At 46.9% G+C, this 13,747-nt stretch overlaps 1 non-coding gene across 1 annotated transcript; it reads right to left on the reverse strand.

The window, feature by feature from the left end:
- Positions 1-821: 821 nt before the first annotated feature.
- Positions 822-1,012, reverse strand: LOC121141704. The gene has a single exon (XR_005878660.1). It is a non-coding gene; the product is annotated as a U2 spliceosomal RNA (small nuclear RNA).
- Positions 1,013-13,747: the final 12,735 nt, after the last annotated feature.

The raw sequence follows: 13,747 nt of genomic DNA on the forward strand, positions 1-13,747 counted from the left end.
AATGAACTTCAGTGACAAAATACCTACATCTTGGGCTGGAGAGATGGCTCAGAGGTTAGGCTGCTCTTCCATGAGGTCCTGAATTCAATTCCCAGCAGCCACATGGCTCACAGTCATCTATCATCTGACCCCCTCTTCTGGCGTGCAGACAGAACACTGTACATAGAAAATAAATAAAACTGTTTTGTTTCTTGAGACAAGGGTTTCTCTGTGGCTTTGGAGGTTGTCCTGGAACTCGCTCTGTAGACCAGGCTGGCCTCTGCCTCCCAAGTGCTGGGATTAAAGTCGTGCACAACCAGCCCCATAGGGAAAAATGTAGAGAATATTTCAAGATACAGGCATCAATAAGGACTTTCCTAATTATTCACGAAAAGAAAAAAAAAAACAATGAAAAACTGGAATGTTTGGCTGTAGGGGGGCCGCATACCTTTAATCCCAGCACTGGATACAGCCCAGTTGAAGTAACCACTAAGGTGCTGTATGACAGTGAGTGACGGTCAGAATATCTGCAAAGTCCCTTAGAATTCAGATGAACAGAATACCAGGAAATGGGGCGAATAAGACGAGAACATACCGCCGGGCGGTGGTGGCGCACGCCTTTAATCCCAGCACTCGGGAGGCACGCCTTTAATCCCAGCACTCGGGAGGCAGAGGCAGGCGGATCGCTGAGAGTTCGAGGCTGGGCTGGACCGACAACCTCGAAAACAATACAGAGAAACCCTGTCTCGTAAAAACCAAAAAAAAAAAAGACGAGAACATACCAAAGCTACAATCACTCCAACACTCAGACCTCCTTTTGAACCAGCATTAGAGATCCCCCGAAGGGGTGCACCGTTCCTGGAGGTACTGCAATACCAGGTCGATGCGTGGAGTGGACGGAGCAAGCTCCTATTCCAACTCCTAGTTCCAAAAACCCATTTAATATATTGTCCTCGGATAGAGGACGTATCAGATATTAAACTGATAAGAACAGATACTACACTTGATCTTAGCCAAAAGGCCGAGAAGCGATAACTCCTCACTTCCAAGCGACCGCGGCACTCACCCGCGCACTCACCTTCACCTCACGGTCGCCGACGCTCGCGCGCCCGCAGACACGCGCCCGACACCGACTCTCCTGCTCTATCCTCAGCACGACCGTAACTCCAGGGAAAATCTGTGAGACCAGCGTGGGCCGAGGACATTTCGTTGCTCTCTTCGCTCCCAGAGTTCCCGGGAGACGCGGCCACCTCCTCATTTGCATGCCCCGCCCAGCGCGCGTTCTGTCTCTGCTCTGCACCGCTCAGCCGCGCTCTCCTGTCCGCCCGGTTCCTCTTGGCAATCTTTCACAGAATTGACAGAATCCACCTTCCAAGGGTCCCTACCCCGACACCACCACACTCCCGGCGCCGCCTTTATATCTAGTCCATTGAACGTCGCGTCTCGCCCTGAGATGAGATCCGCGACGGAGGGGAGGAGGCGGGTGTTGCGGCCCCGGGGAAGGCACCTTGTGATCCGCTCAGGGGATGGACCGGGCCCTGGGAATTTCAGCTCCTGAGCTGTAACATAGCTCTCTGGGATTTCTACAGCCCCCGACCTCCCTTCGTCCCTTCCTCTCCCTGTTCGTCTTGTTTTCGCCTTGGAAGCCCAGACCTGAAATACTTGATCTTCCTGCCTCAACAGCTGGGTTCCTTTTTAAAAACAGTAAATCAGACGTTCGTTTTGCATGTCTTTAACCTCACCACTTGGGAGCCAAAAGCAGGAGGATCTCTTATTTCCAGACCAATCTGGTCTACAAACAGGGTTTCCAGAAAACAGCCCGGGCTAACACAGAAACTTTGTTTCAAAAAACTAAAACGAACCTTCCAAGCAAAGGAAAAAACAAAAAACAAAAAATCAACCCTTAACAGAATAAACATCACTCTGGGCAGAGGATAGAAGTTCATGCCTGGGGAGGCTGGAGAGATGGCTCAGAGGTTAAGAACACTAGCTAATCTTCCAGAGGTCCTGAGTTCAATTCCCAGCAACTACATGATGACTCACAACCATCTGATGCCCTCTTCTGGCCTATATACTATTTACCTAATAAAAACATAAATCTTAAAAAAGCAAAAAGGTTCCTGCCTGTAATCCTACCAGGCAGAGGCAGGGGAGATCTCTTCAGGAGCTGGAAACTAGCAGAGTCTATATAGCGAGTTACAGGCCAGCCAAGGGTTACATAGTGAGGTTCTCAAAAAAAAGAAAAACCTCACGAAGGAAAAGGTGCACCTTAGGACAGTGGGGCCAAAGGGGCAAGTTTTGGGTTTCTTGATAGGAACAGAGAAGGGGGACCGTAGTCTCGTTCTTTTCCAGTGTAAAGAGTGAACCTACCCCACTATCCACTGACCTTCATACTAGGCGCGAGAGTGCACACTTTCACACACCACACACATACATGCACAATAATAATAAGCAAAACCAGGGCCTGGAGAGATGGTTCAGCGATTAGTAGTAGTGACTGCTCTTCCTGAGTTCAATTCACAGCAACCACATAGTGACTCACAACCCTGCATAGTGAGATCTGGTGCCCTCTTCTGGCCTGCAGGCATATATGCAGAGAGAACACTGTATACATAATAAATCTGTTTAAAAAGCTTATTTTAAAAAAATAAGCAAAACCTTAATTAAAAAAATAAGCCTAGCAGTGTTAGAGCACCTTTAATCTTAGCACTTGGAAGGCAGAGGCAGGTGGAACTCTGTGAGTCTGAGGATAGCCAGGGCTGTTACACAGAGAAACCCTGTCTCTAAAACCAAAACCAAAACCAGTTCCAGGCTATCCATGAATACCCAGTAAGTTAATCTCAAAACAACAAAAACATAATGATTTAAAAAACAACCTGTTGGGGGAAGTCCTGTGCATTTGTCAATAAAACTGCTGGCCAATAAGAATCTAGATAGGTGGGACTAGGAGTCCAGTAGAACTCTGGGATGGAGAAACATTAGGGAGTCGAGATGTAACGCCATGGGGTAGGAAGCCCAGAAACTTCTCCGGTAAGAGACATACTTAGATGAACAATTATGGGATAATTACTTAAGTCAGAGCTAGCCAGTAAGAAACAAGCAAGGCCAACAGCTTCATAATTAATATAGCCTCCTGTGTGTTTATTTGGGACTGATGTGGCTCTAGAACCAAGCTGGCAGGAAGGCTTCTCCAAGGAAAAAGCCTCTTTTTACAACAACCAAAAGCCAGCAAATGCTGTCAAGAAGGCAGACAAAAGGTAATTTTTTTTTCAAGACAGGTTTCTCTGTGGCTTTGGAGGTGAGAGATCCCAACTCAACATTTTTTAGACCTCTAGTGACTAGCCCATCACAGAGTGACTTGCCCTTCTTCCCTCTCCTGAGAAACCGGAGACTTCAAGATAAACCTAAAAGATAACCCTCCCTTATCCAGGAACTAGCTCACCACATTCCTGCTCAATGTTTAACTGTACAATGCCTAAAGAATGCTTGCTTGAGATAACCTTCCTGTTAAGACATAAGCTATCATTTAACTTTTCAACCTTTATGATGTTTGTCTAACTCCCCAATTCCCTTTAAAAAACCCCCGACTGCAGTTACTAGGGGTCGAACTCCTCTGCCCGTGAGGGTCATGAGCTTGGCCCCAGTGCACTGGTTCCCCGAATAAACCTTGTGTGCTTGCAGCAAGAACGGTCCCCCTTGAATTACTGGGGTGTTGGCTTATCCCGAGACTTGAGTGAGGGTCTCCCTACTCTGGGGGTCTTTCAGAGGCTGTCCTGGAACTAGCTCTTGTAGACCAGGCTGGTCTCAAACTCACGGAGATCTGCCTGCCTCTGCCTCCCAAGTACTGGGACTAAAGGTGTGCCACCATTGAAGGTGATCTTTTTTTTTTTAAAGATTTATTTATTTATTACACATACAGTGTTCTGCCTACATGCCAGAAGAGGACACCAGATTGAATTGTAGATGGTTGTGAGCCACCATGTGGTGGCTGGGAATTGAATTCAGGACCCCCGGAAGAGCAGTCAGTGCTCTTAACCTCTGAGCCATCTCTCCAGCTCCCGAAGGTGATTCTTATACAGTGCTGGTGGAACTACAAACCAGTCTAGCAGCCACGGAAGTCACTATTGTGGTTTATTTGGTTTATTCAAACTAACGACAGATGTCCACACTGCACAGCTGTACTGGGCATTTACCTCAAGGAATCAAGTCAACGCATAGCAGACACTTTCACAATTGTATCTGTTATAGTCCATGCACAGCAGTAGCTATGGATCTGTCTCCAGTGTCCAAAACCAGGAATGGATGATGCAAATATGGTACAGCCAGGCGCACACCTTCAGTCCCAGCACTCGGGAGGCAGAGGCAGGAGGATCTCTGTGAGTTCGAGGCCAGCCTGGTCTATAAGAGAGAGTGCCAGGGTAGGCTCCAAAGCTACATAGAGAAACCCTGTCTCAAAAGATCCAAAAAAAGAAAGAAAGAAAGAAAATATGGTATATATACAATGCAACTGTTTCCAGCCACAAAAAAAAACATGTTAAGTGAATGAAGCCACTCAGACAAACATTTTCTCTTACCTATGCTTCCTAGATTTTATACAGACACATAAATACTCATGTATGTTATGTAAAACACGGCAGTAGAACAGGAATGGGGATAGAGCTGAGGAGAGGAGATATACTGTGTGTTAAACATGCAACAGATGCATACATGCACAAAAGCTAAAATACACGTATTAGGGAAAGCTAGTCATAGCGGTTGCTGTGTGACAGAACTTTCCCTGGGGAGACACAACACGTGACTTCTCACCCAGAGGGGATCCAAGGACAGACCAATGCGTTGATACCACAGAGGTCCAACTTGGTGAACTATGAGGTTTTTGTTGTTGTTTTTCAAGACGGTTTCTGTAGGGAAAAGGGACCAGTCAAAGAAACACACCCTGAGCAGAGCCAAAGAAACACACTTTGACCCTGCAACCACAACCAAAGAAATGTACCCTGACCCTAAAACCAGTGCCAAAGGAACGCACTTTGTCCCTGGAATCAGAGTCAGTGAAAGAAGTGTACCCTGGCCCTAAAATTGGAGGCAAAAGGCTAAAAAGGACCAGAGAAAGAAACACACTTTAGCCCTGAAACCAGAGCCAAATCTGACCCTAATCCTGTGTAAAAAAGTAACCAATCCCGGAGCAGAGCTCTAGCCAATCTGAGCTCAGCACTGAAATTGGACCAATCCCTACTCTGGAAAAACTCCCCCAATCCCTATATAAACCCTGTGTATGTTCAGCTTGGCTGGTCCAGCTGTCTTCCAATAAACACCTTTGGATGAGCTTCGGGTGAAACGGAGGCGACAGAGCAGAGGCGACCCTGGGCAGAGCAGAGCAGAGCAAGCAGAGGCGACCCTGGGCAGAGCAGAGCAGAGCAGAGCGAGCAGCGCTGTAACACTTGCCTGGGAAACCTTCCTTGGCAGAGCAGAGTTGTTACATTCTGCTCCCGGCTCCCTGCTCTCCGCTCTCCAGGAGCAGAGCTGAACTGTAGCAACTTCGCCCGAGAAACCTGCCGAGCAAAACTGCTACACTAGGCGAACATCCCCAGCTGGAAGACCCTGTCCTGCCGGAGCGGAGCTGACACACCGGAGAAGCCTTTCTCTGAGGCAAGGCTGTAAGCTGCCAAGCTTACTGCAACCTGTGGTGGTCCTTGGCTCCTGAGCTCCAGGATACCTTTCCACCTGAGCTGTGTAACACTGAGTATTCTGTGACTCCCGAGTGCCAGAATACCTGACCCACTCCTGTTCCATCCTGTCCTGACCCACCCCGACGAAACGCTTACAGTTTCTCTGTGTAGTTGTGGCTGTCCTGAACCATGAGTTTTATTGGAGTTCCTTACAAGAAGATGGATGAGGGGTTACTTAAAGGAGCAGAAATGACGCAAAGACGGCTTCATCCCAAGGGCCACCCCAGCATGGGTGACAGCTCACAAAGCTGGGAACCTGGAGCTCCCTGCACAGCCTGCAGACAGCTCAACAGGTTGGACTAACCCTGTTCCAGGCAGCTGTTGAGTCTGCTAGTCTTTGCAGCTGCAGCTTTCCTTAGTCTGTGAGGGACTCTCAACTTTTTCTGTTTACTCTAGCAGGGAGGGGCCTGTTGAGTCTGGTCAGTTTCAAGGATTTCCTGAAGCTATTTTGAGTTGTTTACCTTCCTGCTTAAGGAGCTTCCTGCAAGATGTAATGTTTTAATCTTAGAGGAAACTGTTACACAACAGTGTTGGAGTCCTGTAAATTTGGGAAATGAAGGCTAGAAAATTGTGAATTTGGGAGCTAGTCTAGGCAACACTGTAAGTTTTCCGGACACATTGATCTGAAGAGTTCCAGGCTATAGGACATTGTCTTCATTTTTGCAGATTGTCTTGCAAGTATCCTGGTTAACTAGAGCAAAACAAGCTTTTGTTTACAGAATCAGAATCGACAGTTAACCCTGTGACCTATTGTCTTGCATAGACAAGCTTTGTTAAGAGTTGTACAAGATTAGCTGGGAGGTGGTGGCGCACACCTTTAGTCCCAGCAGTCAGGAGGCAGAAGCAGGCGGATCTCTGTGAGTTTGAGACCAGCCTGGTCTACAAGAGCTAGTTCTAGGGCAGCCTCCATAGCCACAGAGAAACCCTGCCTTGAAAAACCAAAAATAAAAAATAGAGTTGTACAAGACAAGGCAATTGCAAAAACAGCTCTTAACAAGCCTGACATGCCGGGCGTTGGAGGCGCACGCCTTTAATCCCAGCACTCAGGAGGCAGAGGCAGGCAGATCTCTGTAAGTTCGAGACCAGCCTGGACTACCAAGCGAGTTCCAGGACAGCCTCCAAAGCCACAGAGAAACCCTGTCTTGAAAAACCAAAAAAACAAGACAAAAACAAAAACAAAAAAACCCAAGCCTGACATATTGTAGGTCCAATTTTGCTTCATGATTCTCGAAAGCAAGCAGTGTTAAACTTTTGAACATAAAGTTTGCCACCAACATAACACTTGCCATCACAAGTTATAGAGCGTTTACTTACTATGTGAGAAAATCCTAGGTTGGATCTGGTGAACGGCAATTCCTAGAAAGAAGCCATGTGACTGTGAACATCAAACTCCTGAAGGAGTGTGTGCCTGCAGAGAGTGGACAGACTGGAATTTCAGGACTGTGGTCAGACTAGAATTTCAGGACTGTGGTCAGACTGGAATTTTGTAGGTTCAGGGCCTAATTACTTTATCTTGGGCTAGCGTTAGCCTCTGGGTCAGCCATTGATGTGTTCTGGGCCATTAAGGAAAGTGTGTAAGCGTTTCAGGATGGGACAGGTGTTCTGGCACTTGGGAGTCACAGAATACTAAGTGTTACACAGCTCAGATGGAAAGGTATCCTAGAGCTCAGGACCCAAGGACCACCACAGGTTGAGTAAGTTTAGCAGCTTACAGCCTTGCCTCAGGGAAAGGCTTCCCCAGTGTATGGCTCTGGCAGGACAGCGTCTTCCAGCTGGGCATGTTTACCCAGTGTAGCGGTTTTGCTCTGGCAAGAGGTTATCTGGGTGAAGTTGCTCTAGTTCAGCTCTGCTCCTCGGAGTGTAACAACTCTGCTCTGCCAAGGGAAGGTTTCCCCAGGCAAAAGTGTTACAGCCCTGATGGCTCTGCTCTGCCCAGGGTTGCCTCTGCTCTGCCACCGCTGCAAAAGAAGGTCTTCACCCAAAGCTCATGGAAGGGGTTTATTGGGAGGGAAGAATCCAGGACAGTAGCGTGAACAACCACAAGCTGAACAGACACAGGGTTTATATAGGGCTTCCAGGGTGGGGATTGGTCAGATTTTAATGCTGAACTCAGATTGGCTACAGCTCCTGCTCGAGGATTGGTTAGTTTTCTGCACAGGATTAGGGTCAGATTGGGCTCTGGTTTCAGGGCCAAAGTGTTTCTTTCTCTGGTCCTTTTTAGCCTTTTGGCTCCAACTTTAGGGCCAGGGTACATTTCTTTCACTGACTCTTATTCCAGGGACAAAGTGTGTTTCTTTGGCACTGGTTTCAGGGTCAGGGTGCATTTCTTTGGTTCTGGTTGCAAGGCCAAAGTATGTTTTTTGGCTCTGCTTAGGGTGTGTTTCTTTGGGGAGTCCCCTTTCCCTACAAAATAGAAAAAAAAAAGAAAGAGAATAAAAGTCCCCTTTCCCTACAAAATAGAAAAAAAAGAAAGAGAATAAAAGTCCCCAACTAGCCAGGCGTTGGTGGCGCCTGCCTTTAATCCCAGGTCTCGGGAGGCAGAGGCAGGCGAACTCCGTGAGTTCGAGGCCAACCTGGTCTCCAGAGTGAGTTCTGGGACAGCCCCCATAGCTATGGGAAAACCCTGTCTTGTAAAATTAAAAAAGAAAAAAAGTCCCCAACTAAGTGAGGAGGGTTATGTGAGGTTACGTGATCAGAAGCCCAGACCCGCGAGCAGCTGTAACAGCATCTGCAGCTGCTCCCTTAGCCCACAACTGTAGGATGTGCTCTGGCCGTGGAATCCCAGAGCACAGATGTGCCAATTGATTCTGCCTAACCAGAGGCAGTCATTGTTTTCTCAAGGCCTCGTCTTATAACTTTGTATGAAAAGTTGGTATGCTATAACTATGTATAGACTTACTGTGCTAAGTAATCCCTGCAGCTATGGGAACCCTACTGAGCCTTGCAGTTCCCCCTCCCTTCTTCTCAAGGCCTTCTCTGTCTGATAACCTTTGATACGCTAAGTAATCTCTGTAACCAAGGGAACCCTGTGGACTCAGGGACCCCCCTTTTTTTTTTTGGTTTTTCGAGACAGGGTTTCTCTGCATTGTTTTGGAGGCTGTCCTGGAACTAGCTCTGTAGACCAGCCTGGCCTCGAACTCACAGAGATCCACCTGCTTCTGCCTCCCGAGTGCTGGGATTAAAGGCGTGTACCACCAACGCCCGGCCCTCTTTTTTTCCTTAAAAGTGCCTTGCTTTTGTGGCTCGGAGCTTCAACTCTCCCAACAGAGTTGAGCCCTAGCTGGTTTTCTGGAAATAAACGGACCTTCTTGTACTTGCATTCGGTGTCATTAAGCTCCTTGAAGCCTTGGGGTCCTCTCCGAGTGGGCACAACAACTTTCTGTGTGATAATGAATAAAACCTTAGGAACTAATTAATAAGTTAGCAGAACACAAGCTCCCACTAACCTAAGAGCTAAGGTAGTCAACAGATAGAATCTCAGGCTATAAAATAGCTTCCCCCATCTCTATGTATCTGCCTCTTGGGGGGTACACACCAATGTTTTTTTTTTTATTGAAAAAAATTATTTTCAGCCAGGCAGTGGTAGTGCATGCCTTTAATCCCAGCACTTTGGAGGCAGAGGCAAGCAGATCTCTACGAGTTTGAGGCCAGCCTGGTCTACAGAGCTACACAGAGAATCCTTTCTGGAAAAGCAAAAAGACTTTTTTTTTTTTGTTTTATATACCAACCCCAGTTCCCCCACCTCCCCCCTTCCCACCCCCCATCCATTCCTCAGAGGGGGTAAGGCCACCCTTGGGAAGTCAACAAAGTCTAGCATACCTCCCCTGTCACACCAATGTAAAGGGAGGCTTTTCCTTGCTAGCCGCTTTGGTTTATCACCGGCCAGTCGCCTGGGCTCTGCTGCGTTGTAGTCCCTAAATAACACACAAGACACTGTATTAATTATGAAGCTGTTGGCCTTGCTTGTTTCTTACTGGCTAGCTCTGACTTAAGTACTTATCCCATAATTGTTAATCTAAGTATTTCTCTTACCGGAGAGGTTTCCGGGCTTCTTATCCCTATGACAGCTACATCTTGACTCCCTGTGTTTCTCCTACCCAGAGTCCTCCTGGACTCCTAGTCCCACCTATCTTGCTTCCCTATTGACCAACAGTGCTTTATTGACATATACACAGGACTTCCCCCATCACACCAATGTATTTTAAAAATTGCCTTGATCTATGATTTTTTTTTTTCTTTTTTGGTTTTTTGAGACAAGGTTTCTCTCTATTGTTTTGGAGGCTGTCTTGGAACTCGCTCTGTAGACCAGGATGGCCTCGAACTTACAGAGATCCACCTACCTCTGCTCCTGAGTAGTGCTGGGACTAAAGGCGTGTGCCACCAATGCCTGGCTTTTTTTTTTTTTTTGTCTGTAAAAATGTAAAACCCTCAGGAAACTTCTTTCACATTGGAGCATGGAATTTTGGGGGAACCTAAATCTGTTCCTGGATCATGGTCAAACAGTGGCTCCAGAATAAACTATCTCTTATTCTCTTTAAGGTGAGAACTGGGGTTTTACAGTGTCTAGTGGACCAGGGGGACAGTCACACCTCGAACAGGGGCACCTAGTGGATTAAATGCTATTAAAGTGACCAGACCATCACTCAAGGCCCTGCTTTGGCAGCCATGACAGATTGCAGAAAAAACCCAGCAAGGCAAGGGCCCCTGACTCAGCAACATGTGCTGAGCTCCAGCCTTCTAGTCGCTAGGAAACCAGATAACTCCATGCGTCAAGGAACCAATCAGAAGTTAGCTGGCAGGCTCTGGAATGCAGAGCATAGTAACAGGCCTGGGAGGGCCTCTAGGCTTAGCAACCTTGCTGCAGCTGTAGCTGACCAATCAATTCAGGACAGGTTGCCCAAGCACAGAAATGTACCAATCCTGAGACTGTTGAGGCCCCCAGACACTCCCCTTGCTCTACCCCAATATATTCTCTGCCTACTTCACCCACTGTTGGGTGGACAGGGGAACTGAGTTAACTCATAAAATTAAAAACTCTTTGTTTTAACATCGGATTGGGTCTTTTAGTGATTTTGTTGAGTTTGGGCACAACACTGTAACATGAAAAATAAAGGACCCAGAGACTATTGGGGTTCAAGCTTCAAGCTGAAGATCAGAAAAGCCAAGCAGCTGGCCACTAGCTCTCACTCTACTGTTGCTGGAATTTTGTCTCACCGGGTACCGCCGCCCTTCTCAGTTCCAAATAAACACACAAAGACTTTTTGTTTTTTTTCAAGACAGGGTTACTCTGTATTGTTTTGGAGCCTGCCCTGGAACTAGCTCTGTAGACCAGGCTGGCCCAGCTCACACAGAAACTTATATTAATTATAAAACTATTGCTCAATGGTTAGGGTTCTTATTGGCTAGCTCTGTCTTAATTATTAACCTATTTCTATTAATCTAAGTATTTCCACACAGTCTTATCTTACTGGAGAAGGGTCGAGACTTGTTACTCCTTCCTCTGCTACATGGCGTTCCCCCATCTCCCTCTGCTTACCTTTCCTGGGACCTTCTCCTCCTAGTCCTGCCTGTCTTCCTGCCTCTATTGGCCAAACAGTATTTTATTCATCAACCAATAAAAGAAATATATATACAGAAGGACATCCCCCATCACTCTACCTCAGACTGAAATGCGATCCTGGCTCCACCAAACCTCAGACTGAAGCCTCTCCTCAGTTTGGCTGGAGAATCCTAAGACTTCAGTGTCTTCCCATGCTCAATGTGGCTGGAGAATGAATGCCTGATACTGAGACCTTGCTCCTGTCTTATATACCTCCCTGATGCAGGGATTAAAGGCATGTGATCCCAGGTGCTGGGATCAAAGGCATGAGCTCTATTACTCTTTTCTCTTGTGTAGGCCACGGTGGCCTTGAACTAACAGAGATCTGTCTACTTTAGAGTCCTGGGATTAAAGATGTGTGCCTGGCTTCTATGGCTTGTGGATGATTTCGCTTTCTGAATCCTCAGGCAAGCTTTAATAAATCATAAATAATATATTACCACAACAAGCAATCAGAACAATAATGCAAACTTGTAAGGAAGAGGCAGTAGGATTCCTTCAAGGTCATCCTCGCTCTCTTGAGTTGGAAGCTAAGCTTTTTAGTGTATGCCCTTCCTCTTCTCACGGGCCTTCCCTTTCCTAATAAACCGCCTTGTTTCTATTCCTAAAAAGGGAAAGAAAGAATTGGAGACCAGTCCAGGCTGTTATGGGCCTGGGATGTTCAGAGATCCACCAGTCTGACCATGAATAAATTCTCACAAAGAAGAGGCTTTTATTCAGACACTGGTACCAGGTCTATACCAGGACTTGGGATTCCCAAATGCAGTGCCAAGCCACCTGGATCAGGGGTTTATAATGACTAAGAACACAAACTTGCATCCTGTCTATGTGCAAGCAGAAGGTCATCTTGAGCAAAACAAGCTTTTGTTTAACAGAATCAGAAGTAACAGTTGACCTTATGACCTTAAAACTGTACAAGATCAGACAATCACAAAATAAATAAATAAACAAACAAACAAACAAACAAACCCTTAACAGCCACCAAGGTCTAGTCCCTTATTTGGCCACTCCCTCCTCCTGAGACTGACTACCAAGGTCCAGCTATCCAAGTATTAAAGTCCAGCAATCAAAGGCCCATTTGGCTCACCTAATTAACATGCCCAATTAAAATTAGACACCTCACCCTAACACAGGGTTCCCCCTTTTCCCTTATAAACCACCATTTGCCTATGGGTCAAGTCTGTCTCCTTTCTATGTAGAGGCAGTCCTTTTCTTTTGTTTTTTGAGACAGGGTTTCTCTGTATTGCTTTGGAGCCTGTCCTGGAACTTGCTTTGTAGACCAGGCTGGCTTCGAACTCACAGAGATCCGCCTGCCTCTGCCTCCCGAGTGCTGGGATTAAAGGCGTGCGCCACCAACACCTGGCAAGGCAGTCCTTTTGTCATCACTCCCTACCTCTTAGGACAAATACCCTTTTCCCCCTTTATTCCTTTCCCCTTCTTCCTCATCCTCTATTTCCTGACTTTGCATCTTATTCCATGCCCTTTAACTCTCTGTGGCAAATAAACCTCCTTTGTCCTAAGAACTTGGCCTTGGGGGGTCCTGAACCTACACTGACCCTTTCAGCAGTGCCCTGTTCTGACGCTGCTCTAGCACGGGACACCTTTGGGAGCCTCGGGAGCTGACAGTAGGGCACATTCTGGGGTGGAACAGCCAACTGATCTGATTCAGGGGGTCTTAGTTTGGGTTTTCATTGCTGTGAAAAGACATCATGACCACAGCAACTCTTATAAAGAAAACATTTAAGTGGGGTGGCTTGTTTACAGTTCGGAGGTTCAGTCCATTATCATCACGATGGAGAACTTGGTAGCGTGCAGGCAGACATGGTGCTGGAGCTGAGTGTGCTACGTCTTGACCAGAAGGCATCAGGAAGTTGACTGTCATATTGAGTGAAGTTTGAGAAAAAGACTTCAAAGCCTGCCCTAACCGTGACACACTTCTTCCAACAAGACCACATCTGCTCTAACAAGGTCACACCTCCTAATAGTGCCACTCCCTTTGGGGACTATTAGGGTTGTAAATGTATGGAGCAAATATTGATGAGGGAGTAGTGGATCCAAGGTACTCAAAAAGTCAAGTAATCAAAGGACAGAACCAAATCTGATTGACACATGTACACAGTGGCATGTACGAGTGTGTGTGCACACACATACACACGCACTGAATAAAAACACAGCCAGGTGCTGTCTGGGCTGTAGGCTACAGGGACAATTCCCCTGTGATCAACAGACGAGTACAAATACCAGGGGTTGATTGTCCCCAAGGCTTGGAGAGTTGATTGCTGTAGGCTCACTCTAGGAGAATTATCTGGGACAGTAGGCACAATAGTTGCTAAATGAAGAGGATCAGAAGAAAGTGGATTAGACTGTCCCTCACTAGTGGACTGCAAACCTTGCTGAAGGTCCCTGAAGTCAGGGACCCAAACCACACACTAACACAACAGGA

The sequence above is a fragment of the Mesocricetus auratus genome, unplaced genomic scaffold (genome assembly GCF_017639785.1).
Source record: "Mesocricetus auratus isolate SY011 unplaced genomic scaffold, BCM_Maur_2.0 Super-Scaffold_100007, whole genome shotgun sequence".
Classification (NCBI taxonomy): domain Eukaryota; kingdom Metazoa; phylum Chordata; class Mammalia; order Rodentia; family Cricetidae; genus Mesocricetus; species Mesocricetus auratus.